This window comes from Drosophila persimilis, unplaced genomic scaffold (assembly GCF_003286085.1).
Source record: "Drosophila persimilis strain 14011-0111.01,24,50 unplaced genomic scaffold, DperRS2 tig00000520-arrow-pilon, whole genome shotgun sequence".
Classification (NCBI taxonomy): domain Eukaryota; kingdom Metazoa; phylum Arthropoda; class Insecta; order Diptera; family Drosophilidae; genus Drosophila; species Drosophila persimilis.
In genome coordinates this window covers 4,781,145-4,804,557 of record NW_020825317.1, presented here as the reverse complement: position 1 = coordinate 4,804,557, position 23,413 = coordinate 4,781,145, and positions in this window count along the sequence as shown.

Sequence of the window (23,413 nt, the reverse complement as noted above, 5' to 3'; positions counted from 1 at the left end):
ATATAGTTCGCACGCATTTGCTGCCTGCTGCCTGCTTCCTGGGCGCAGAAGGACGAGGAAGAGGACTAGTACGGTGATGAGGATGAGGAGTGCCTGAGGGGCCGTCACATTTGGCACACGATGCGCGCGTCATTCAATTCCATTTCCCATTTCCCCGGTTCCACATTTCCACATTTCCATTTGCAGCGCGACGCCATTCCGAGAGCCATATAACCAAGTTCAATTACCTGTTACAGCCGTTAGATGAATTTCTATGGCCAGTACATGCCACGACTAGTTGAGTACAGTTCGTGCCCCGTCTCCCTCTCCCTCTCCCTCTCCCTGTCCCTGTCTCTTTCCCTTCATTTGGGATGTGCGATGTATAAGTGCGATGTGCCTGGGAAGGGTGGAGTAGATGTGTGTGTGGCTTTTTTGAATATTTGAAATGTTTTTGTTCGCGCCACGCCAACAGCTTCGACAACATCGACAACGATGGCTGAAAGTTGGAGCTCAAGAAAATGTAGACGGAAGTGAAGTGGAGTGAAGACCGAAGCGGGGGAAGAATAACGACACACTTTGGCACGCATTTGTGATAAACATAAATGAGCTTAGAAATGAACCCCGCAGGATAAGGCGTGCGCTCCATGGCACAAATGCCCCACATGCCCCCACGTTCCACGCCCACACACTCATGCATAGTGCAAGAATTCGGGGCAGGAGTCGAAGTTAGAAGAGAGACAGTGCGTGCGAGTGTGTGAGAGAGTATTGACTACCATACCAGTAGGCATCAAGTATCAGGCCAGAACAGAGCATTATACAAATGATATGACATTAGATAAGCCTAAGTGCAAATTGGCTTACAAACCGGGATTTGTGTATTCTCCGCCCGACTTTGCCGCCTTTGTTCTGTTCCATCGGAGCTCGACGCGGCTTAGCCCGGCTTCTTGTAGCTCTTTTGCATGCCAGAGATGCTCATCACATATGTATGTACACATGTGCAGGGGAAAGGGAATGGGTATGGGAGATTGGAGATGGGAGATGGAGAATGGCAGATCTTGCCATGACAGATTGATAGTGCACAGGCCAAAGGGGGGGAGAGCCAGTCCATCGACCATGAGAGGCCATCGTAGCCTCCATCTTGCGATACCATTTCTCGGAGTGGCCCCGCTTTATGGAGAGCATTGCTTTTTAGCACCTTCGAGGGGGAGGGGGGAGGGGGAGGGGGAGGGGGAGTGGGAGTGTGGAGTGCCATCGTCAGCGTGTTCCACTAATGAGTATTGAATTGGCACAAGCATGGCCCCCCCCTACACAGTGGAGATGGAGAAGATCGTTTCTCTTTCTCTCCCCATATGAATGGATGGATATCTGGGTCGCAGTGGCCACTCAGGCCATTTATGGTTTCTTTTTGGCCACACGAGGCCAGGGAGTGTCGTGTGCTGTCCTGGCCGTCCTCTCGGGCACAAAAAACGGCAAAGAATAACCGTGAATCGTGTGCAGAAAAAGGAGCAACAGAAGCAATAACGCCAGCCAAACAGAGTCGAGGCACTGGAAAACAAAGCCAAACCGACATTTCCTCACACACACACTCACAAGCACTCATGGGGCAGTGGCAGGGACACACGGAGGAGAAGCAGAAAAAACTGCCAAAAAATTCGTCCTTGATTCGTTGCAGTTTCTTTTTGGCGTGCTCCGGCCTGGCCTGGTCTGGTCTGGTCTGGTCTGGTTTGGTTTGAATGTCGTGCGAGTTGTGAGTTTTCTAAAACGAAAGCAAAAAGATGCACACGCGGACACGGACACGGACACGGACGCGGGTACGGATACAGATTGGGGGTGGTGCTGGTGACGGTGATGGGTACTGGCGCCTGGGCTTGGGCATTGCAAGGACATGACATGGCTGTCGAGTGGAGATTGTAGACTGAGGACTGGGGCATGCAGCCAGCTTCAGAGTTCATCGTCATGAATGAAATTCCCCGATTCCCTGGGTGTGTGTGCTCTTGTGTGTGAATGGGTGTGCATGTGAGTGTGTGTGTAGGGGGCGACGGTGTGCTCTGGTGTTTGTTGCTCGTCTTTTGGACTGGATGGCATCATCATCATCTTCGTTGCATACTTTTTGGGCTGCTTGGGCGCCGGACGCATTCTGATTGCTTTTAGCTTTTGGCACTCGTGGCCGCAGTCAATTTTTGTGCCAGATTTGCGGTTCCACTCCTTTTGCTCCTTCTTTGAAATAATCGCCTGACCCGGAAGTCCTTCCTTTTTTATTTTTTCGTGGGGCCCTGTCCAAGGGGGATACGGAGGAGGGGGAGAATGGGAGGCGCGCTTAGCCAATTTGTTTTTATGTGATTTCGCTTCGCTTCCCCAGTGATTCGCTCCACTTCGCCATAGCTTCCAGGAGATGTTACGAAGGGGCAGGGCAGGGGCAGGCAGGACGGACGCTTTGTGTCCAGATTTCGTGGGTGAATGCATTGGCTGGCGTGCTCCGGCGACCACTTTGTGTGTGCCCTTTCAATCACTCCGCTTTTGCTCTGGTCCCTGGTTCCTGGTCGCTGCCCCTCTGCACATGCATTCGGCATGCGCCAGGCATCACACAAATGGCAACAATTTGCAACTCACCGTTGAGTGCACCACCAGTGCACAGCCCCGCCTTTCCCCTTTTGAGCCTCCACCAAAGTGGCTCCCAAGTGGTCCTTGGAGGGCTCTTGAAGCGTGTCGCGCCCAAATCCGATTCGGGCTCTGGCTCGGGTATCCGTACCGTGTTTCTTGACCGCTCTTGGCCGTGCTGCCTACGTTTCCCCTGCCTACTGCCACAAACCATCCTCCTGTAGTGCTCTGTCCATTGCTGTTGCATTGGCAAACAAGTATTTGCCGCATTTCGTTTATATGAAATTGCATTAAGGTTGTCCTTATTATTTATTGACTTAATTGATTTTAAATATGCATAAAGCTGCGGTCCATCCAATATTTGTCTTTGGCTGCAAAGCGCAAAGGCGGCGTCGGCTTTCAATTAGCCGGCCCAAACATGGTCGCATGGTCACTGAGCACCGAGCGGCAGCAGCGGCGGCAGCGGCGGCAGCGGCGGCAGCGGCGGCAGCAGGACCAAAGGCAGAAGGACGAGGAGGGTAACGATAACCAGGAACAGGACCTGTCCTCCATGGCACCCATGGACAACCTCGCGATGCGCTTCGTTTTTAATTTGCTGTTTGCATTATCCGATTTTCATTTTTTTATTTTCGATTTTTTTTTTCAGAGCCCCCACGCACTGCAAATATTTTCCTTTCTTTGATGCAATTTCGCTAGTTTTCCACATGCCTGCCGTTCACTCTGGGGATGCACTTGCTGTGACCCCCACTCACACATTAAGTGGGAGCCAGTGTCACAGAGGGTTGGAGATGGAAGGTATCGGGCACATGCCACTTTGTTGATTAAACATTAATTTCGCCTCAAAAATGCACAATACCAATCGAGTAGCCCTTTCCCCAATTGGCCACGCGAATGTGCTGATGTCAGCGACTTGCAGGCGCTCCTCCTTCACCTTTACCTCCACCGTCACCTTCACCTTCCCCTTCCTCTTCTCCTCTCCTCTCCATCCTTCATCTGTCCTTCCTATTCTAATGCGGATAATGGGGCGGATACTACGAAAGTTTACATCCGCCCATTCGGGGCATAAAGATGCCAGCAAACTATTTCGCAACAATGAGGGGCTCTTTGGGTGGAGAAGCCGGTCCAGCAGGTCTTGTAAAAGTACTATACCCCTACTCGATGTATAGACAGAAAGGAGTTGAAATCCGATACGCGTACAGTAGAAAGGGTATATGGGCATTTCCGCCGAAATGGCCTCCATGCTAAAACATGAAAACATTAAAAGTTAATAAAAACACATTTCTATACAATTCAGCTGCATTATAATTTTGTAAATTTTTTGAACGTGATTACCTGTTATGTGAAAATCTATTAAAATCAGCCAAAAATCAATTTCCGGGTATGTTTTGGTCTCTGTACGAGTATAGCCATATTTTCCCTTATTATTATCTCCTTTAAGAAAGATGATTCTTGATGAAAGTTCTGCTGCAAGGTCTCTCTAATATATTGAACTATCTGAGGAATAATCTCAGAAAAATAGCCCATAAGCACGGCTAGCTTTTATTACCCCGAAATTTCGTAAAAAACGCCGTTAACGTAAGTCAGATGCCTCCGCAGATGTTACCGCAAAAATTACATTTAATAGCTTGAAAAAATGACAGTTTATATATCCGATCTTAGTACAAAAATAAGTAGTAGTTAAAAAAGCTAATAAGTAAATAGTAATAATAATAAGTAATTTGGCAATTTTGTAACTCAAGGTCGTTACCAATTGGTAACGTAACGTCTGGTCATATTTAGGCTTGCATCTTTGAAACTATACGTTCGATTAATGCCACTTTTTTCTGAATATGGAAGTAGAAAAATGGTGAATCATGAATGGTAAGCTCTCACAAGCATTTTCCATCTATACCATCTGTAGGCTGGGTAGTAGTTCCGGAGTAGCGGGTATCGAATAGTCGTGTCCGGCGACTGTGGCTCTTTCTTGCTTGTTTACGCTAATTGCTTTCGTCCGGAGCAGCAGGAAGATAACCGCCTTCCGATGACAACACTCCCCTCTCCCAGTGGCTCCCTCCCCTTCATTTCCCTGCTCACTTTTTGTGTGTGTGCTCCGCTTTTAATGCAAACTTTTTATTTTATTGGAGCATTAAAACGCATTTTTTACAACCGAATCGCAATATTGACGATGGAGCAGAGTCAGCCAAACAAACTCTCAAGTCCGCGGGGGTAGTGGGTGGATGGGAGGGAGGGAGCCAAGCCGTGTCTAGCCAAGGTCCAAAAGCCAAGTTGCAAGTCCCAGGAAGACTAGGAAGAAGGGAAGGGCAGGGCACAGGGGACAGCGGACAGCGGACAGCGGCCGAAGAAGCGCTTGATGGTCCATTAAAGACAAAGATTTTTGAAAAATTACTACATTCACTTTACTGGCCATGCCTGGCCGGGGGTTGGGGGTGGTGCAGAGCAGTGGGGGCAGCACAACCAACTAGAAATGGCGGACGATGCCGCAGGCAAACAACAAAGTTGTAAAAATTGTTTCGTTTTTAAGCCGAGGAATGCGCCGAGACGGTCCAAAGGGCAGTTGAGGGGTGCCAACTGGCATTGGGGGGTTGACGGGCATTGCGGCGGTAAACTACCGTAAGTTTAACAGTAGCGCATAAACTGCAGCAGCAGCAGCAGCACCGGGAGTAGGAGTGGGAGCCTTTACCCCCGCTCGCTACTACCCCTCCATCCATTCCTGTACTTCTCTTGCTTTGCCATTAGCAATAAAAAGGGGGAAACGGTAAAGAGAACTTGGTTGGAGTCGAGTGGAGTGGGAAGGGGAGGGAGCTGGGTGGTGTGGTGTGGTGTGGGAATGCCGTCGAAGATTGAGTTATGTGCGTTTCGACTTTGTTTCGGGCTAAGACTACGAGAACGAGTAGGAGAGAGACAGAGAGTGGCACAAAGAGAGCGCGCGTTGTTTCGGCAATATAACGGTAATAACCGAATCGTTACAATCGCTCTCAGACCACCTCCTCGCCCTGGTTTGCCCTGATCTGCTCGTTTTTAGTTGCCGTTAGAATTCACACACACACATACAATGGTTGACTGGGGGGCAAGCGGCAAGTGGCAAGCGGCAAGCGGCAGTTGCAGGTCATGAATTTGCCATTTTACAGCCGTCGTATTTTTTCTTCCCATTCATCCATCCCATCCATCCATCCATTCTTCATCCTTCATCCCTCATCCTTAGAGCCGCGCCACTGCCTAAGCTCTTATCCTTAGAGCTGATTTTCGGTGGGCGGGGCTACCCTGGTGGGGCTACCCTAGAAATAATAACGCTTAAACTTTTTAGTGTTGTCATTAAATTCCTCGTGTAAGTTGCCAAAGGGGGTTGCAAGAGGATGGAGATGGTGATGCCCACCCCTCTCTCATCACTCGACCGTCTCTATCTCTTTCCTTCTTTCTGGGGAGCGGCTTGTTTGGTTTGTTTTTGTGTGTATTTTGTTACTGTTTTTATTTAACATTTTAATGTCGCCCTCAGACTCAACCTCCAAAACCCAAACCCAAGCCAGCCCCACCCCCACCATAGCCACAACAACCCCAGCCTCCAATCCGCCAAACACTAACGTTCTCGCCGCCTCCTCCTCCTCCTCTACCTCTACCTCTACCCCCCTTCTTCTCGCCCCTCAGCACATCTGCAGGTCTATAAATTTCGATATTTACTTTTTATATTGCAAAAATTTTTCTGCTGACGGAATTACGGAAATTAAAAACGAAATGAGGCTGAACCAGCCGCGCGAAGAGCGGGGGCCATCAGTGGGTGGCGAATGTCAGGGCTCATGTGCGCCCGCCTGCTACTGACATTTGAAGTCTCCCCCTGTCCCTGTACCCATGGCTCACCCCCTTGTCCGATGCCACTTTAGTCATAAAAGGAACATTATTCCGTGCACTTTTTAATATCCCGCACGGTTTTAACTTTCTCCGATCCCACACTGCCACTTTCTTGGCGGATGTCTTCCGCCTTTATATTTAATCGTAAAGTTTAGAAACTTTGTAATGGCTGAAGGCTCTTGCCAGATATCACATGGGACGGAGTGGCGTGTCCTGCCTGTTCCCCCTTCCGTGGGAAGATACTATGTTATTTGCACTACATTACTCACGCGGTTGCTCCAGAGCAGGCCATCGTATCCCATCCCATCGCATCGCATCCCATCTCATCTATTCATCCCATCCCATCCCCCACCCCACTCCCTGCAAGAAGTTTGATTAGAGGCCTCTCCAGATGCACACAAAACGTTTAATAGCTAATCAACAGGCTTCGAGAGGGGGCTTGTAGTCAAAGGGGACGGGCGGCCCATCTAATTTTCTAAATTTATGGTTTTTCCCGCATAGTTGTAAACTGGGGAAATGTGAATAATGTTTGAGTGAGTGGGTGGATAGGCGGCTGCTGAATGTTGCACTTTTTCCCTGCCGCGCTTTGATTTGATTTTTACGCCACGCCATAAATTGTTTAGATGAGTTTTTTAATCGAAATTGTTCGGAATGACTTAGGTGCGCATAAAATGTCTCTCTTTCGCGAGTGGTTCCCCGAGGGCTGGCGATGGAAGGCGATGTAAGGCGATGGATAGCGATGGATGGCTTGGTGGGTGAATGGAAAGCGTTTTGGGAATAAATTGCTGTCGATGCCGACCGATTTCCTTCGGCCTGGCCTGTCGCTTGCTGTCGTCCGCCTCTCCTTTTATAGGGCTTATAAAAAGAATATTTTTAATAGCGCATAAAAACTGTTTGTTAGTTGCATGGAGTGGGGACAGGGGCAGTGGCAGTGGCAGGCTGCTGGGGAGGGTTTTGCTTAGCAACCGAAACCAAACTAAGCAGGCGCCTAGTCATCCATTCATCCACTCATCCACTCATCCGTGCGTGCGTGCGTGCGTGCGTTCGTCAGGTGGGTGTAGAAACCACCAGCCAATGAGCATCCACTCGACGCCGCTGTCGGGGATATGGTTGGGATGGATGTGGATGTGGACCGGCTCCTATTCGGCCGTGGGCCGTGGGCCGAGCGGAACGCTCTTCACTTTTTACTGGCCGACGGCAGCAGGAATCGTAAACGTTGCCGAAAACTTTGAACTTGATGGTTTTCCACCGCTCTTCGTTTTACGGCAATGCCGTGTGCTACCGCCTGTGAGCCCCGAATCCTGGCATCCTGGCATCCCGGCATCCTCCTATGCTCCAAGCGTGAGCCAGTATCTCATGTGGTCATGAGCAGAGGCACTGGCAGAAGAGGCAGCACCACCGAACCACATAAAAAGATACATTTGGCAAGCACCCAAACGACGTATAAAACGCGTTACTTTCATCCATGAGCGACGTTGATGGGCTCATAAATGCCGCGAATGTGCATGAAACGCGTATTTTTCTACTTTTTGATGATTTTGAAATTTTGTATGCGTTGAGTGCCGTTAAGTGTGTGCCACAACCACAGCAGCATCACAGTACCACAGTACCACAGAACCACTGCCCCACACTCCGTACCATGCCCCCCACCCGTCAGTGGGGTTGGGGCAGGGTGTGTGTGTCCGTTAACCGTAACGTAACCCAAAAAAAAAAACCCCAAGCAGAAACTTGAGGGGTTGCCCTGCCAGAATTGTTTTTAACCCACTAAGGAAGCTGTGGAGGAACCAGGAGCTGGAGATGGAGATGGAGATGGAGGAACGAACAGTTGCTGTTGCCGTAAAAGTAATATGAAATGTCTCATTTTTAGAGCTTCGAAATAAAAAAAGTTATCGGCGCATTTCGTCAGCGCAAACCTACAAAGCCGGCCTCGCCTCTTGGAGCCATAAAAGGGCTGCTCTGCGGTTTAGTTTCCTTCTTCGGGTACTCCTTTTTATAATGGCTCAACCCCCAGGCAGGGCAGGGTAGGGCAGGGCAGGGCAGGTACAGGGCAGGGGTAGGGACTAAGCTGGCAAATTAACAATCGCCTCCGTAGGCACAAGGTTGCAGGAGGATGGGCTACTGCCACCCTGAGTGGCGACGGCATCCTTCCATTAGCGAGGAAAACTTTCTAACGAACGTATTCAGGTTTTTAATTATCGAGCCCTAGCCGATCCCCTGAACTGACCTGACCCGTCCTGACCTGACCACCGCCATTCCAGGCGTATCCTGCTATATGAGGGTGTTATGATTCAATTTTCGGCTGATGATGCCAATGCGGCGGATTCTGGATGCTGGATGCTGGATGGTGTCCCCCCGCCTCCGGATGGTGCTCCTCCAGCTCCAGCACCACCTTCACCATTCTCATCGGTCTCTTGTTTGCTGAAGCCGCTTAATCGAACATTTTTGTTGCCCATAAATGGCAATGGCCAGACCCGGATGTGGTTCGGGGATGGGAGTGATAGGGAGAGCTGTCATACTAGTGGCGAATTTTAAATTAGCTTATACCCATCCCCACCGCACCACACTCCTCCCACACACATACACACATACACACACACACACACATACACACATATAGACGACGATCTATCGCCATCTTTGTTCGTTTTCGGTTAATATTTTTTATTTCGTTTTATTTTTGGGTTTTCATTAGATTGATTTTTATTTTATTGCCTCGCATTTTAGGGCGGAGTTTTTGCATATTTTTTGTTGCCTCGTGCGTCCGAGCCGAGCTTCGAACTGCACTCGCGCCGCCCCACGCTGCACTGCCCACACCCACATGCATATAACCACCCTCACCCACACACATCCCACACCCATACGCACCCACACAAGAGCAACAAATTTAAATATATTTCGCCTTTTTTCACGTTGCTCCTTTTTCGCCATTTTTTCCCCCTGCTAAATTGCCAAACTGCAGCAGCCTCTCTGCCTCTTTGCCTCTCAGAGTCTGCCCCACGCCCACTGCCCAGCAGGCGGTGTTGTATGTGTGATATGTAAAAGTGCAGTTGCAATGGCAACTGCAGCAGCAGCAGCGGCAGCAGCAACAACAATGCCCCATCGTCCTGCCTCCCTTTTTGCTCGCTATGACAGCGAGTCCGTTTTTTTCGTTTGTTTTTTCCATCGCTCTCTGCTTAATTTTATTTATTATGGTTTTTTAAAATTTTTTGTATTCGGCCTGCTGCCCCGCCCCATCCTCTGGGCTGCTGTGCCATGGGTGGCCCACAGGACAGCGACTGCGACTGCAGCTTCAGCTGCATTGCATCCACATGTGCATCTCTTGGCGTGTTCGGCTCGGTTGCATTCGCCGTCGCATCCTGTCGCGCCAATCTCTCGCTCGCACCTCGTCGGGTCTTTGTCGGTCCCGGGCCCGGCCCGGGCCCGGGTCAGGGCGTTGCATGGACACAGGGACGTATTTTATTGACTGCTCGTAGGAGCATCTGGAACTTCAGGCTTCCGAAAGGTAGGAAATATTGATCGGTTGCTGATCATCATCATTCCATTTATTCATATCCCATCCTGGTCCCATGGCAGTGATCCTTTGGGAGTCTTCAGTTATCTCTACTCTCAGTGATCTCTACAGTGATTTTTCAATAATCGAAGACGTGAAATTGTGGCTCTGAATCAGAAGCAGGGCTAGAATCTATGATATGAGAACTCAATGATCCTGGTTGCCTAATATCCCTAATAGCCCGATAGACATTCCTTACATCCCTTTTAAGGGCCCCGCTGGATAGAGGTAGATCCTTGCTGCGCTCCTGGAAAATGCATTGGCTAGCAAAACAACTAAAACAAGTCAGGCAGCGTCCGCTGCTGCTGCTGCTGCTGTTGCTGTTGCTGCCACTGCTACTGCAGCTGCAATTCCGCTTTCTCGCTCTCTCTGACTATCGCCGTTTCGGTCTTACCCAGGCCAAGGGGTTTAGGCCGTGTGCGTTTTGAGCCTGCTTTTCCCCCCCCGCTATTGCCTTTTTGCACTTTTTGGACAATTTTTATATATTTCTAGGATTTTTTTGCAGCGCATTCTTTTTATTTTTATTTTATTGCATGTCCAGGCGAGCAGAGCAGAGCCGAGGACGAGGACGAGCAGCGCAGAGCCGAGCCGAGCCCCTCCCATGTGCAGTTCCACATTGCAGTTGCATGCAGCATGCAGTGGCCGTGTACGGTGGGTGTGGGCTGTGGGGTGTGGGGCGTGGGACAGCCCAGTGCAACCTGCTGTCATTTCACTCGCACCCAGGCCATTCTCGTTGCGGAATATGTTGTTTGATTTTTTCGACCGACCCTCCATCCACTCTTTGGATTTTTCGCATTTATTTTTTGTGCTTTTTTTTAGCCGTTTGTGTTTTTTGGACGGCTTTTTGTTTGATTTTTGCTTGCTTTATTTTGCGCGCCTTCCTGTTGCACGCAACTTGCAGCGCTGCGTTTTTATTGGCTGCCACTGCAGCGTTGTGTGTATGCGGCATAAGTAGGTGCACTGTTGCAGTACATGCAACACGCTTCTTTTTTTCTTGTTTTTTTTTTTTTTTTTTGGTTTTACTCCGTTTTTTTTGCATGCGTATGTATTTTAGCTATCGACGTTGGGGTTTTTTCTCTCTTTTTTTTTTGGTGGGTTTTCTCCTTCCCATTGCCCTCGGTTTTTTGCTCTGCCGCTGCGACGCTTAATGCAAATAAAATGTTTGCGTTGGCTTGCATTATGCTGATGCCTGCCCAACCCCACCCAATCCCCCACCATCCCTGGGCAGTGATAACGCATCCTTTCTCCCACTCCCCGGGAACCCTCATATCCCTTTGCCACGCACTCTTCTGGCCTGGCTGAAACGGGTTTTTATTTTTCAGTCATTAAAAATTGCCCATGCCAGTGCCGTGCCCGTGACCATGCCCCCATGCTGGTGCACGTTGCATGGCGCTCTGGTCCCAACGTTGGGCGCTGCTTGTTGTGGGTCGAATGTGGGTCGCCGGTGCTTTTTGTTGCTGTCTTTGTTGCCCAGCTCGTCGCATAATCGCCGGCTTCACACGCAGCCTGCACTCAACAGCACCCCACCCAAGTCAGAATTCCTTACCACCCCAATCGCAATCCTTAGTCCTCGTCCTGGCCCTGGCCCTGGTCTTGGCTCTGGTCCTGGTCCTGGTCCTGTTCCCTCTCATGCAATCGTTTTTTCGGCATTTTGCATGCAGCTTTGGGCTTTTTGTTGCCATTCAACCCTCCGCCCCCCATCAGTGATCACCCACCATTCATTCCAGTTGTCGTGTTTCATTTCACGTCCAGTTTTTCTTTTGCTGTTATTCCCGTATTTTTTTGCTATGCGCCCATTTTTTGCCGGCCTTTTTCTGAGGGGGGAGGCTACCGACCCTCGTCTGTCTGACTCTTTCCAGGGCTTTGGGCTGTTGTTTGGCATTTTTCACATAAATTTCGTTTCTTTACAAAATTACCGATATTTTGATGGTTGGCTCCACTGGCTCCACTGAATCCCCCACTGCCTGCACCACCCACAGCCATCCCGCCCCCAACCTATCCCTTCGCACGTGGGAGCTTAAGCTGTCGAGTACAATTTTGTAGGCATTTCGCTGGCATTGTTGCCTCCTCCACTTACCACCTGACGGCCCCTCCGATTTCCCCTTTTTTTGCAATTAAACTCTTTTTGCCACCACCTCCAATCGCATCCCCCGCCAGCAGCCGCAGCCGCAGCAGGAGTCGCGGCCCCCTCCGCACCTGGCTAAGCGATGCCCCATTCAGTCGCTGGCATTCCTCCTGCGTTTTGTGCTTTGCTTTTCAAACATTTGCATTTGCCACTTGACGCTTTTGTGTGTAATTGATTTCCAACGCTTTGATTGTCGAGTGGCAAGTGGAACAACATGCCCCGGCATCAAAAGCGCGCAGCCCAGCCCCCACCGCTCCGCTGATCCACCATCACTCGGCAGGTGCTTTGGCAAACTATGCTCCGCTCGGGTCCACTTAGGCCTTTGTTTTGCCTCTAACGGAACAACAAACAGCAGCCTGCCAGTCGTGGTCCCTGCTCCACCTGGGCACCGATTCAATTGCCAATCGTTTGCCTCTCCCCGTCCTCCCCTATCCCCTCTCTCCACTATACAACGTTTGAAATGGCCCGCCATCAGCCCTCCCTCCAGTCATTAAACAAACAAACACAAATACAATCGCAAATTCAAACGCAAATTCATTTCCAAGCATTTAGTTGCATTGTGGCACAAGTGGGAGATGGAATGGAAGGCCTGACTGACTGTCCTTGACCAGCGCGGGAGGAAAGGGATTGGGCTGACCAGCACCGACCCTTGACCTTACCCCCAGCCACTCGAGTGCTGCGCAGCTCCCGATGCCAGAATCGATTGTGAACTAAAAGGGAGCCAACTTCTCCTCGAATCGATCTTTAACTGAGGAAAATTTGCGAACAATTTGAGGATAATCTCAAGAGAACACGGACACACCCTCAGCTTGCAGCGACGCCCTGCTTGATCAAATGAAGCAAATGAATTCTGAGCAGCTTTGGGGGAAACGAATCACTCACAATCACAAATAACTCTAATATATGTACACTGTTTAAAGCCATGTTGCCATATCTAGAAAACATATCTCAATAAGTTACGTTAAAGCAAAAGTAAAGGGATGGTTCTTGGGAGCCGGTGCACTCCAGGCTCATCGTTTGTATGGCACCTACATATGTATATCAATGGTACCTTTGTAGTCGATTACCTTCATCACTGTCCTTTTGTTTGCTAGAATTATATGAGTTATAGAGTATGAATTAAGTAATCAGAATGAAAGTCAAGCCCACATCAAATAAAATTCGATGCTTATAAACCTGACGATAGTGATTTTGTACTTTGCTCGAGACAAAAAAGAGAACTAGATCACTTACCTCCTACTCACGATTTTAAATACACGCCAAAATATTACTGAAAAATTCAAAAACCATTGCTAACTTCGCGGCCTTTCATAATTTCACTCGGCATAGTGCCATGTGCCGATATCCTAAAGAATTGATAGGTTGAAAATAGATGAAATTTCATAGGATTTAATTATACAATGACTGTACCTGGCATACAGAGATGGCTTATCGACTATTATCAAGAATATGTACACTTTAGGGGTCGCTTCCTTCTGGGTGTTAAATGTAATGTAAATAAAATGTAATACATAAAAATCTCCAAAACGGTTCCACCGATTTTAATGAATATTTGTCCTTTTGACGAACAGCGATAACAAATGACATTACATAAATCATAAGCTCACATAAATACTGACGAAGAACCGGGTATAAAAGTAGAGCCGCGGCCCTAGCCTGCTCCATCCCTGCTCGTTTCTTATAGAGGAAAATACCTCGGAACAGTGCCAGCAGTTCTACGGTTGTTACTGTAATATTCGACGCTTGTCGTGCCTTCTCTTATTTGAAATATCAACGGCTAACTCCAAAAATACAGTCCAAAACTAGGCCGAAAAAAAATTTTCAGTTGATGATCTGGTGAGCGTTTCTGAAGCTTATCAACATCTGTTTTGCGACCAAGTGGCAACACTTTTATATGCAATTTTTCGGCCGTGCATTATATTTGCATTAATCTTGCTGTTCCTGGATTCTGTATAACAGAAAAAGACCTGAGAAAGTGTGGAAAAAACGTGGGTTGCTGTACTTGGTATTCCCAGCCTCTGTGTTTTACTCATCGTGGCCGTCATCGGGACCGGTAGTGCAAAATATCCGCTTAGAGCCGGCTCCGTACCATTCAAAGGTCAAGCCAAAGTCACAGATCCCTGCCAAGCGCCAAGATCCCTGCCAGTGCAAAGTGTTAGTGCCAGGTCATGGAGAAAAGATAAATCATCAATACGTTGATCGCCGTCCGACAATTGGAAACGAGCGCCCCAGGGTGTTAACATTTTTCTCAAATAGTGGTGCAATTCTGTTGAGGATTAACACCACTAGTACCTACGTATTAAAACGCTGGTCTAGAAGTTACGGATTGAGTATTCCCGGAGTCCTGTATTGGACACGTACCAACGTATCACCGGTTGAACCCCACCGTTCGACGCGTGGATGAGGCGGTAGCCGAGGGCATGGAATTGCTCCTCCAACAAACCAGAGCGGTGTGCTCTGTACTCTTCACCTGGCCAAGTTCGACCGATGGGGATGAGCTGAGTGACTCTTCAAATACACCAGTCGCTCCACGATTGATCCCTTTGTGCCAGCGTACATAACCTCACGCAGTAGATGGAGCGCGATGTAGTAGATGGTTATTATTCGTCTCGTAAGTGATTATCATAAAAAAAAGTAAGCCATCTGAAAAAGATATGAATGTGCGGTAACTATTCCTTGGTCTTCCTTGGTCCATGATCACGGTTCTTACACACGTATTACTCATGCCTTTGAGCGACTTTCCATATACCGGGTATATGTTGTCTGGTTTTGCACTGACCAAGTTAAAGTAATGAATTTTAAAGCTTTCTTGTGCCTATGATGAATACGTAACCTAGTTCTTGCGACTATATATACATACTCATAGCCAATTTTATAGATTTATGATCATCTCCCCCGCATATTCCGTAAAGTAATACCCCACATAATGCTTATATTAGGGACTAGGTTCTATTAGAGTTCGGTTTTTTAGGAAATCAAAGGAATTATGGATTACTTAAATAAAATTGGGTTTGAAATGAAACAAGGCTAGTTAGATTATCCCGGAACCTTGCGGCCTCGTTTGACAGAGGGTTGACCCACCGAAATCTTTGTTGGAGAGATCCTGACGATTAATAGGTGGGCGTTCTCGCCTATGGACGATACCGCAGCCAACAAAGATCTGACTGGTGATCTTCTTCGTTTACGTATATATGCTGATCTATCTCGTTTCCTAGCATCCTTTACCTGCTCGTACGAGATTTTTTATAAATTCTTATCTCGACCATTTGCCAGAGCTCTAAATTGGTTGTAAAATGTCCTCCATGCCCACACCACGCCGATCAGAGACAAAAGCCGAAGCCAGCGCGTACTTCCTCCTCCAGTTAAGTTTACATCGGCTGCTAGAACCTGCTCCTGCTGCATACCAAATGTGTGTGTTCAATATATCAACAGCAAGGTTTTCCAATAAAGAAAGTTTCATTCTGCTACTTGGAAGAGTTCTGATTCCTGCGATCAACTGAAATTTTATCTCTCAGTTTCATCCGATGTACAGTAAATAGATCCCGTCAATGGAACATATGTACATATGTCTCATAGCTGGGATGAGAATGCAACCAAGAAGGTTCGATACAGCGACAGCAGTTCCCCCAATAGAGGAGTCCTATGCGGGTCCTATGCCTTGGTCCAAATAAATAAATACTTGGCAGAAACATTGCGAATTCTGCACACTAAAAACATCAAGAGCAATGGGGACAACAACGGCAACGAGAACAAGAAAATATTAAAAATCTTCGCACGCATTTTGGTCGCGCATTAAAATCAAAGTAAAATGGCATCAATATAAATACTCGTAAATTTGCAATTTCAAGTCGAGCCCCAGAAGCCATCCCCACCATCCTCCAAGTGGCTGTGTCAACATGCGCGACGCATGAACGGGATGGAGACGGGAGTGGGTGTGGGTGTGGGTGTGTGTGGGTTTGGGTTTGGGAATTGGAATGGGTGACAAGCAGGCACTGCTGCGCCATCGTAAAATGAGCTCCAGCTTGGGTCTTGGTCCTGCTCCTGCTCCTGCTCCTGGCCATGGCCATGGCTCATTCGCATGTTTAGCCTGCGAAGCGCATATGTTTAGAGAAATTAGTTTTTCATAACGCACAAGTTGTTATTGCCACCAACATACACACGCGCACCCACACGCACCCACACGCATACACACACACACGTTGTGGATGCTGCTTTTTAACGGGATTTTTTATTGCAAATTCTATTCAAATATCCATTCAGTTTTATGGGCCACGGTAACCCCTGTTCCAACGTTATACTCCACTTTCCACTTCTCTCGTCTCTTCCTTTGAAGCCACGAAATTCGCATATGAGCAGGATTCCAGCAGACCCCCCGAACCACCAGCCACCCCAAGGGGCCAGCTCCGTTACCTTGTTGTTGCTGTTTTTATTTTTATTTGGTTTTTTTTTTTAAACAAACACAATTTTTAATATGCCTGCAATTTTTATGAGTGTTTAGAGGAATTTTATTGCACAAGATTTCCCCTGCCTAGGCAGGAGGGTAGTGTGGAGTGGCAGAGTAGTAGCAGGAAGAGGAATGTGGTCCCATGTCGCGTATGCGAGCGCGATAAGGCGCCCACACCCCAGACCTCCACCGTCGCAGCGCCACGCATTTATTTGTGTGTCCTCGAGTATCATAAAAATAAAGAACGAGAATAATATTAAATATTATAATGTAAGAAAACGGACTATAGAGCAGGTAGAAGGAGGAGAGGAGGCTCTCTTGGGTCCCTGTTTCGACTCGGGCTGCGATTGTGATTACGATTCTGGATCCGATCTGGAGCTCCTTGCAGCTCCCAATCCGCTAGAAAGCCGGCCAAGACAAATTATCCCTTCCATAAATCCCGCGGAGCAGGAAGAACAGCAACAACGTTGCTAAAACTGTGGCACGTTAAAAATGTTTAATTTGCTGGCCCCTCACAGCACATCTCAGCTGCCGGAGAGATGTCCTTACAGCATTCACACTCGCTTAGAACGCGCATTCCACTGCGCAAATTTCGGAGCTCACGTCCTCACACACATTTGTGTGCTCCTACCACCCAACACACACATACATACGTACCCCACAGTTAGTTGTGTGTGTTTAGGTGGCGCTGCTTAAAAAGAGCAATCGGAAGAACTTCAGATGGGAATTACGGACGGACGAGATCCCCGAGAATGCGCTACAGAAGAAGCAAGACAAAGAAGACGGTTCTCTCTCTTCATGAAGGAACATCAAAACAGATCTACAAGCTAAATGTTGCTTAACCTAAAGGGATATTTGCCGGAACGGAGAGCTGTCCAAAGGAATCCTGTAGTGAACATACGGAGATGGGCAGAAACCCATCTCGGAAAGGGGTAATAATGGAATTCGGACTTAAAAACTTCATTCCCAACATACTCCAAAGTCGAATAGTGATTAAACCTGAAGTTTTGGTCTATTACTCCTTCCCTTTTGCCTTCCCCTTCCCTTTTTCTCCCAATGGTTCTCTCCCAATTTATAGATGAAAACTGAAGCTTTTACCAATTTTCCCTACAAAACCCAGTGATCAAGCAATGCATTTCTGGACCTGAAGCATTGGTTCAGTGCGTCGCTCTAACCTGAGTTTGTGGTTCTTATCCGCTGAAATTACGAGTATGCTGCAATCACGATTCAACCGAAAGCTTCAGTTTACTTATCCCTCAGAAGAAAGTGATCAAGAACATCTCAGAGACTCTCAAGATTTCTTAAATAAGGTACCTTAATGTACGGTGGCGACACTTTTGGACTTTCGTCAAAACTTGTGTTCTTTTCTTGTTGGCTCATTGTTGAAGTTGAAATTGCATATGGTTGTATTTTACTAGATATGATCAAACTAGGTAGAAAGTTGTTGAGGCCAAATGGATACCGTATAGCAAAAGAAGATGAATTACTAAAGATAATCATTTTGTCGATTTTTGTTCGATGTAAAAAGGGGACTTGATGAAACCTGATGTTTTGGTTCGTTATTTTTTGAAATTTGTTGGCAAACCTGCAGAATTTACAATTGGTTAATTTTACCTCCAAAAGAAAAAGAAAGTGGGTTGAAATGATCGCAAAGAAAAAATCACCTTGTTCCCATGGTATTTGCCACTGATATAGAAACACTTTTTTGAGGCTTAATTCTGCGACAATAGATCCAAAGGCTCGCATCCTATAACTAGCAGAGAGACACATGATGAATGGTCCTCCTGTGGTCCTGTGAAGGCTATGGAGAATTCCACAATGAAGCAGACCGAAGCCTAGAGGAGACCCAAGCTCATTCAGCCTTATCGCCAGACGCAGATCTTGGGGCAGTAACACAAAGGTCTATCTGTTCTCCGCTGCCCTACGCTATGCGTACGAGTAAAAAAGCCCTTTCCAGCTTTTGGTCTAAAGCATGGCTCCCAGTTGGCCGGCGTCCAGTTTTTCTGATTGAAGTGCAGCCGCTCAATCCCATTCATGGTCCATCATAAAATGGTAGCGGGGCGGGGACTCTGGGCTGTGGGCTGAGCCGAGCCTTATGGAAAATAGGCAACAATATATTTATTATTTTCGTGCAATTTCATTTCGGGAAGGAGCGCGAAATATTATTACCAAAAGTCGTAGCTGATGCAATCTTCGATAGAAGGGACGGGGGTCCTCGAAGGGGGTGCGCCACCCCCACGATGGGGATGGAGATGTAGATGGAGATGGCCAGGGGTCTACACTCGTATGTGGAGCACACGGGTACACGTATACGTTTGTACGAGTATGGGTAATGACTTTTTTATGGCCATATAGGCAGTCTGGAAGGAGCGAGGAGAAGAATGACGGAAACACAAACACACAGAAAAATATTTTATGACATGTTATTAAAATATACCATCGACAGGGGGGACAGGGTCAGGGGGGAAGGAGCGGAGGCGGAGGCGGTGCGGGGCCGGGGCCAGGTGCGGGCAGAGGGTCCCAGCCATATGCCCCAGAATGGGCTCGAGATGCAGGCGTGGGATACGATACGATCCGAGCTTATTAGAAAGAAATTACTTGTCCTCTAGCAGCCATCGAGAAGTTGGATGTTGATGTCTTTTCGCCCCCCACTCATCTTCCTCGTACCGATTCTCGCTTTTTCAGTAGCTTTCTCTATCCCGCACTGCCTTCAATGTAGCCGCTGCATTTTTATGTATTGCCAAAATGATGTTCTATAACATTTTTTATTATGAATAACGGTTATAAAATGGCCCGGGCGAAACAAAAGAGAACTCGAGCCGTCCTCAGCAACAGTCGCAAGTCAAGTGGGTGAGCTCTGGATGGTAACGGTGGGAGGGCAGAGTAGAGGGCACAGAGGGCGCAGAGGGCAGGGACAGGTTCCAGCCCGACCACATAAAAAAGCCAACACACGAAATGCAAATTGTAAATTACAAATTTGCAATAAAAATTTTTAATAGAATGAAACATTTTGCCTTTATGAGTTTGTCTTTCGGCTGAATTTATCTGCTTTTATGATAACGTTCGTTATGTGAGTGCCTCGTAGCCACTGCTCCTCCGACATTCCGACACTCCACTACCCCGTCCCGTCTTCATGGCTTTCTCCGCACTCGACTTTCTACGTCGTCATCATTTTCTCGTATTGTTCTTGTTTGTCGTAACAGTTTTGCATTAACATTAACGTAATTCTCTTTGGCATTATCATAAATACATTTTACGCATATTGCCAGGCCCGCCCCAAGAAGGATACTCGTCCTGCTGCTGCTCTGTGCTCTGTGCTCTGTAGTCTCTGGTTGTGTATCGTGTGTGAATGTGGTTAGGGGGCGATGTATATCTGGAGCATCTGCTTGGAGTTTTAGTGCTAATGTCCGGGTTTATCGCACAACATGCATAGAATGCTTATGAATTAACCAAGGATCCACGGGGCAATCGAGCATAAAAACCGAACCGGATGCCAGTCATTGTCAATATTGATATTGGAGGGTGGCTATAGGCTATGGAATGGCCATGCAATGGAATGGGGGATGGCCTATTGAGGGTCAAATCAGCCAACCAAATCCGGTTCCGTTGCACCCATTGCATGGCTAGCTGCAAATGGGGGGAGGATCCCGGTACACTGTTGCATTAGTTTGCACACGAAGTGAACACACCAACCCCTGCCCCAAAAGCCCCTATTCCGAGCCCCCAACTAGACGCGACTCGTGGGCCAATCAACGGCGGCAATGCGGCTTAGAAGCCTTTCAAATCGTTGCATCCGCACTCGGCAGGCTCCTCGTGACACACGGTACGGGGCCAACGCATCCTCGTCAACGCATTCGGCCCTCGTCGTGCGGTACGGTGCGGTGTGTGGCAGCAGTTTTTGCGTTTTGCTTTTTAGCCTCCCTAATCAGCAGAGGCATGCCACCAGGCCATGGCAGCAGGGGCAGGGTACAGTTGTCCTTCGGTTAGCAAATCGTCCTTGCTGCCGTTTCCTTGCTCGCTCGCACTAACACAGCTAGATATGGCCAACTCTCCCTCCCACTCGCACTCTCCATCAGATGCCCAAGGCACTGGGAGCTTCTGCTTCTTATTCTACACGCTCTATTCACACACACACACACGCAGACACACACAAACACCAACACTTACAGGCAGGCTCTCAAAAGCACACACGGACTAACGCATAGTTGCTCATATAGTGTGTGTTTGTGTGTTTGTGTGTTTGTGTGTATGTGTATGTACGTGGTCGGGCTTTTCCGTCGGCATTTGCAAACGCCAACATAAAGGTCGTCCCCCGCCCCCTCCCTCGCTAGGACTACCACCTACACCCATATCCACTCCCTACAACCACTCGGGGCCGGAGCCGGAGCCAGAGCCAGAGCCGCATCGGATTCGGCTTCGCTCGGTTCGTCATTCGCCTCTCGTGCCCTCGCCCCCCTCCGGCCGGCAGGATGTTTTGCGCTTGTTTCTGCGTCGGCTCCGACCACAGATGGGTGGCAGTTGGAGGGCGGTTAGGATGGCTAGGGAGGCAGCAGCGTTGTCCTAGATTTGTTTAAATTATTTTGCGATAGTGTGATTGGCTTCTGCGCCCAGCCCCGCCGCTACCGCGCAGCCCCTCGCCTGTTTTGGCCGCCAGCCAATAGGAGCGTTGCACATGTTTAGTCGCACTAGAGCTCTCTGTCCTGACCTAAATGCGTGTCGTCGGTGTAGTCGCTGTCGTGGCTGCCGAATAGTGCATGCCACATGGCCTTCGCCCCCCTCCCCAACCCCACCCGTTGCCACGGCGGCTACCACTTGTGCTGCCACGGCCGCCTGTGGTTGGCCCGGGCTGACGAAAATGTCTGGGTGTGTTTAGTTTCCGTGATAGGCCGTCCGACTGGGGCTGAATTTGCATATGAAGCTTAGAAACAACTGGCTGGTGACTGCCAACCACTGCTCGTGTGTGGCAAGTGCCAAGTGGCAAATAGTGGAGAGCTTCGTACGACTCCTTGCCTTACTGAAATGATCTTCTACATACTTGTCTGAGAGAAGGCGATCGTCACAGGTCGAAGGAAGCACAGGTCAAGGACAGCACTGACCTCTGACAGAGTCTGAGAGTACCTCGAGAACCTATTCGCAAAGTTGAGGCTCTTCCCATAGAGGATAGACGTATAACAAGAACCAACTTAAGCTGAGACACATTTCGGCGACATTTCAGAGCGCCAGGCATTTAAATTAATTTAAAAATAATCATGAGCAGGAAATGTGGCAGTCGAGGAGGTGTGGCGGGGCAGATGGAGCACTTGCGCTTAATTCCCGCATACATTCTTCCCGACCCCAAGACAAAAGCAGCCCCCAGGAGCCCAACGGGTTCTGGGATGAGTGGCTTGCGTTTGGGCTCGGGCTCGGGCTCGGGCTCGGGAACGTGGCATGTGCGTGTGTGTCAAGGATTTTCAGGGTTAAATTAGCTGACTGGGAGCGTGCGGTTAATTTTTCCACAGGCAGTGGAGGAGGCACACTAGGCAGTGGGCTTGAGGGCTTGAGGGCAGGAGGGGCAGGAAGGAGATGGATGGGTGCTTCTTTGACGCTGGGTGGCTGATGATGGGAACGGACGATCTTGCCTGACATCTGAGACGCCTCGCCTTTCCTCAGTCCCGTAACTCGGGAAACCCGTGGCACATGTAATGAAATATGCTTAAGGAGTGCCCCAAACCCAAACCCAAACCCACACCCAAACCAGCCTGCTTTCAGCCCCCTCTCTAGTTGCCCCAAGTTCCTTTCATTCTATCTGTTTAACTTTTTTGCATTTTCAGAGTTCGAGGTCCCTCCGCAGCTGACAGAGCTGCCCCGAGCCACAAGGATCAGCGGCTGGAGGACAGCCTGCTTCTCCATCTCCATTTCCTGCTATAGAAAGAGGGAGAGAGAGGGAGAGAGAGGGAGAGAAAGAAGAGCGGCAAGGAGGGTAAGCAGAACAAGCATATGAAAAGTTTGTTAAGAATTCTTTTTGTGTGTGTGTGAGTGTGTGTGTGCTAACCCACAGTAAGACGATGCACTCGCCCACACTCACCCTCAAGCACTCCGTCGCTCTCCCTCACACTCGCTAATGTCGCAGCAACATTTGCGGTTTTAATTCTTTGCCGTTTCAAATTTTACTCTTTTCCCTCTGTGGGGATGAGGTGCTCCGAGAGGGCTCCTTCTATCGCCTTTCCGGGAAGGAGCAGTCGAAATTAAAAGACAGAAAGTTTTCCTCATTAAGTTCAGCCTCGGCAATCGCTAGAGATGATTGATGATGTATGCGGCTCGGTTCTTAGAGGAGGGGCTATAACTGGGGATCTGGATCAGCGTCTGGATCTGAGTTCTCAAGAGGGGGATCCTCGACCGATCCCTTATCGAAAGGTTATTTGGACTGGCTGAATTGGACTGTGTCCAACGGAGGGGCAGTGTTTTGGTTAGGTGTTCGGGTTAGGGATTGTGGGGCAAGGAGAGGCCATTGTCACGACCGGATAGCACATTTATGTGTGTTTATATGGGTGTTTTGGGTCGGGGGTATGTGTTTCTATGTATGTGCTCCTTGGGTTGCCTTGGGATAAAATTAAAAATTTCGTTTCTCGACTTTTTCTCCATGCTCAGCGCTTGCCGCCTCTTTCCCGTTTTTTTTTTTCTTCTTCGCAACTTTATCGTATGCCCACCATTTTCCAGCCCTTCCTTTTTTTTGGTCTTGACTGTAGCTCCTATCCCCCTGCCCCCTTGTGGCGCTTCTGCAGCACTCCCCTTCTTCTGCGGGCACTGTCGAAAACTTTCTAATAATGTTGTACACAATTTAAATAGAATTTTCTGTGTGTTCGCTCTGCTCTGCCCCCCCTCTGGCCCAGGCCGA